The sequence below is a fragment of the Belonocnema kinseyi genome, chromosome 8, assembly GCF_010883055.1.
Source record: "Belonocnema kinseyi isolate 2016_QV_RU_SX_M_011 chromosome 8, B_treatae_v1, whole genome shotgun sequence".
Classification (NCBI taxonomy): domain Eukaryota; kingdom Metazoa; phylum Arthropoda; class Insecta; order Hymenoptera; family Cynipidae; genus Belonocnema; species Belonocnema kinseyi.
The window spans coordinates 131,226,098-131,231,152 of record NC_046664.1 but is presented as its reverse complement, the minus strand read 5'-3'; the positions used below and the strand labels follow the sequence as shown (position 1 = coordinate 131,231,152).

The 5,055-nt window shown below is 34.2% G+C and overlaps 1 protein-coding gene across 7 annotated transcripts in view; it reads left to right on the top strand.

Moving 5' to 3' along the window:
- Positions 1–5,055, top strand: part of LOC117178139 (protein germ cell-less) — a 175,267-nt gene that overhangs the window by 66,718 nt on the left and 103,494 nt on the right. The gene's annotated exons all lie outside the window — the stretch shown is intronic.

Genomic DNA, 5,055 nt, shown 5'->3' with positions numbered 1-5,055 from the left:
ATCTAGTCGGGAGTGGTGCTGACTGAAAACAGATGATTTGGAGCGATTCGCGCGCCATATGTTGGTCATTCTAAGGACTTATTGAACTACCCTCGTATATCATTGAATACCTCTTAAAGGCATTTCAGACTTCGGGTTGAAAGGGATGGCTGAAAATGACTGTGAAAGGGACAAGGATGCGTTCCTACACAACCTTATTTTGGCTTTAGGTATAGAGTTTTTTAAAACGCACTGCACTCCTTGCCCCTAAAATGCGCCTTTGGACATTTTTACGTTTAGAAAGTCATTTTTTCAATTTTTTACTCTGCAAATATATTTTGGGAGTACTTTATTTTTAACAAAAACTCGCGAGTATTCATTTTCAAGACAATTAGATCACTTTTGAGTTTTTGATCCACCACGTAAGATCCAACATTTTGAATTTAATATTTTTAACTAAGGATTCTGTATCAATCATCTGATAAACCCCAAGTAGCAAGTAACACAAAATTCGACTGATTTTTATATTTTAAGTCCGTTATATTCGATCACCCATTTTGAATACTGTAATCTGACTTTAGATTTGTTTTTACTGACCCGAAAAACTCCCTATTAATAAATTTCAAACTAATCTCGGATAACCTTAACTACGGAAAACCTCGCTTTATACTGTGGCAATAATCTAAGTAGATTTTGCGTTACCCAAGGAGAAGGCCACTATCTATCTTGAGAAAAGGTCGCTCACTACGAGAAAGTAGGTTTTTCCAGATGGCATTGTTGTTCACGATAAGCGGTCCTGAGGTTTGCACCAAACGCAACGAAGGCAGCTTTGTACGTATTCCTTGAAGTCCTCTTTCAGCTTGGGCCAGAAAAACGCTATTGGATGGCGCGAAGGGTCTCAAACCCGGATTTCCGAAATGTCCGTACTCGTCGCATTCCTGAATAATCAAAATACTTCTTTTTAGTCCTCATTCAGATATATTAAGTAGTTAATGACGGACGGGCGTGGGTCAACGAGAGAATGTATTGTCACTTTGAAATCAATCAAATAAATTAAATCAAATAAGAAACTAATTTACAAAACCCAAAATCAGTCAATATTTAAATAAGCTAGTAGAGATTCTGCGGAGTTATTTTTATTATAACATAATTTAATATAATTAAACGACACTCTTCACTTACCACAACACCAAAAGTCGATCTAGTGAGGAAAATTACTTCACTTTACAATATCCAAAAAGGCACCGCGCGGAATAACGTCAAAGACAAGCCCCAAACCCCTAACAATTACAAATCTTATTAGGAATAGTGTAGATATTTCCATTTTAAAATTATTTGAGATTTTAACGAAATCAAATTACATAGACTTCAAAAAGTATTAATAAGCTCTATTAAACAATGAAAAGAGCATACGGAAAGAAGCTACGACTTTGAAAATAAAGAGGATCAAAAATCGGCTTCGAAAGTGACATTGTGAAAATCACAGGTTCCTCCAACTTTGTTAATATTGTAATAAAGCGCTTATTAGTATTTTTATCGTGCTAGATGGCTTTACTTATACATAAGGGGAAAAATTATATTAGACTGAATTTCTTTCTAAAGTTTGAGACTTTTTAAACAAACCTGAAAATAATCTGCCTATTTCCTTTAATGAACATGTGAGTCAACAACAGTGTCATTTGATTTTACATTTCTTGAAAAAACTTTGATGTACTCCGTACAAACTCTTTCTTATTTTAGTAACCTGCATTTACAACCCACCGCTTTACCTTAAACACAATTTCGTCAGGATCTTTGTTATAATTGAATGGATCGAATCCATCAATTAGATTTTTGCATAGATCTCATTAACCCACCGTACACTTTTTATGATCGGAATTACAGGTTAGCCTGTTTACAAATCTCTTAGGATTGGCAAGTATTCTGCAATAGGTTTGCAAGAAATTCATAAGGAGGTACATATTCTCATGGATTTTACAAATGTACACTTCTTGAGGGATGTGATTGCAATTATCTACAAATGGCGTTTTCAAACTGTGAAATTGTGCAAATCGAAGACGTAAGTCTGGATTCTGCCAAAAAAATGTACTACAAGCTTCGCGATAGAAAATCAGTATTTTCTGTTTTCCATACAGGGTAACTGCCAAGTAATTTTTAATAACTGGAACAATTGCACTACAGCTTCTTGCGCTTTAACTGATGTACTAGTTACATATAATCGTCACTTAGGTATATCATTTAGATAAATTATTATCAATCATGTTTGTTTAAGGAAGATCATATAAACGGGCATTTGGTAAGACTGCTTTTGATCTTCTGTAATGCCTTTTCTAAAGTCTGGACACAGCGATAACGTAAAGAGTAAAATAATTAAAGATCTACCAAATATAAATTAAACGAAAATTTTAATAAGCTCTTTCTATCTTTAAACCAAAGGATAAAGCTTCACAAAAGCACTAGAAACTTTGTTGGGAAACTCGTTAAATTATGGTTTTAAATAAGTACCAGTAGTATTACATAAAACTTATCTTCAATACTGTTCCAAAATCATCTGTTTTTATTTTTCGCATTTTCACGGGCAACTCTTATTCTTTCCGTATTTTTTGCTTTGTCCTCTTCACTGTACCGTTTTTATTTTCGCTGTTTTCTGTATAAGACTGCTCCTTGCGTCACAGAAAAAGGTACAGAAGCAAGATATATTTAGGCTTGACCAATGTTTCGGATAATGTAAAATATATGCTTTACCACTTTTCGCATTATTCTAGATCTGCCAGCGCGGTGCCGATTAAGGCATTACATATATTTGGGCATCACATCAACAAACGAGTGTATTGTGATAAAGTAAATACCGTACAAGCACGAATTTAGAAAAATTTTTAATTAAGCTATTCAATAATTACAAACATCAAATGGCTCCAAACTATGTAAAATTTGATTTCTGATAGCTAAATTTTGGATACATATTGAGAAATTAATTGTATTTGACCATGTCGTACACTTACTTCACACATAAGTAGCGTCCTTCTAGAAGACAAGTTACTCCTGCTACTTATATTGGCTTTAAATTCTTTTAAATACGGTATTGAAATTTTTTGTCCTTATATTTTTTACATTTAGAAACTGCTATGTTAGCTTCTTATTTATCACCATTTACATGGCATACAGGACTAATTGAAATTTTTCAGTCTCACGTTCGTTTCTTCATGGAAATGCCTACCTAGTACTTTAGTAAAATATCTCATATTAATAACATTTACATGTCTGTTTGAAGAAAATTTTTATTGGCATTATGGTCTTATGAAAATACTTTATTATAAAACATGCATTTTTTAAAAGGTTAGATTGGCAAACGTTTTGACTACGGATAGGGGTCCTCCTCTGTGTCATTGTATGGCATAAGGGGCGATAAGTGCCAGACAGTGGACTCCTAATACTTACTTTTTTAAAGTTAAAAAATATCCTTGAAAAGTCTGGAATTAAATACATGCTGACTTATCTCTCTCTCGATTCTCAAAATTGTTTGCAGCATCTCATTATATATACCTCGTCGAGAGGTTGATGGGTCTAGCATATAGCAAAAGAGTGATTATACAGGCACTCGAAAAAAAAGGTCTTATTCACCAGGCGAGATAAAAATTAATATACGTTTTTAGGGTCGGCGAATCCAAATCTGGGGTTGTTTTGACTAGGTCAGGTTGCATTTCCTTCCTAACCTCAAAAAAACGATGAAAGTTGAAACATTCATTGAAACACCCAGAAAGCAAAGCGGTTATATTTTGACAGGGTCGCTGAGTCAAAATTCTGTTTTATTTTTTCCTATGATATCTTGTTCTTTTATTCTCGAAGGACCTATGCAGGGGGTTTCTGTGACGTTTCACCCCTTTTTGAACAACCTCTATTTGCAATGTCCAACAGTAATCTGCTAACATATTCACACCCAACCTTCCCTGACACCTACGTTCCATCTCCTTTATATCTTGATGGAATCTTTCTCCCTTCATCTCACGAAGATAGACGACCCAACGATGGTGTTTCGTAACGATGTGCAAGGGTTAATGGATTAACTATAACCAGGTGTTTACGAGGATAAGGAGTGGAGACTTTTTATTGATTCTTCTAAAAGAAGTCTCAAGGGAGTATTACTTAACAACACAAATAAGTTCGCTCCTATACCGATAACTCATTCAACTGCGCACAAGGAAACGAACCAAAATCACGAATTTGTTTTGAAAAAGATCAAGTATTTCGAATTTAATTGGAAAATTTGCGGAGACTTCTTTGTTTTTGTTGGATAGTAGTGATAATAACAATCACTATAGTAACAAAGAATGGCCAACGAGAATGTTATTCGAGCCAGGTTTGCAAAATATTAAGCAAATCCCGTTAGTCAATCCAGGCAGAGTACTTCTACCTGCTCTCCATATTAAATTGGGTCTCATGAAGCAATTTGTTAAGGCTCTTAACAAAGAAGGCAAATTTTTCGAATCTTTACAGCAAAAAGTTCCAAATATTTCAGACGCATAAGTGCATAAGGGTGTTTTTAATGGCCCACAAATTCGTAAAATGTGTATCCATTTTCTATATGCTACTACTTACAATGTTCTGACTATATCTATTCTCGTCAGCTTACAACTTGTTGATACAATATTTGCTCTATATTTATTAAGACTTTATTATTATAATCATGTAAATATATAAATAAATATATTAAAATATATATACGTCACGGGACGTGACACCTCCCCCCTAAGTCGAATGCCGGATGAAGCGTCCAGGTGAGGCTTCAGAGTCCCACATGGTGCGAACTCCGCGTTCGAACGTATGGTAGAAGGTTCGTCATAAATACAAGATTAAGGAAGTAGGTATAATTATTCCATATGTGTTTATATTTATAAAAAGAACATATATAACAACTCTTAATACAAAATTATATTTTAGTGTCTTAAAATGCAAAATTACATGTTATATCTATAGTTTTTACGTGGACGGAAGCAATATGGAGCTAAGTGTCCTCTCTCGTAACATTTTGCACATGCGTTCGACCATTTGTGAAGTTTTATTTTACTTGTACAAACT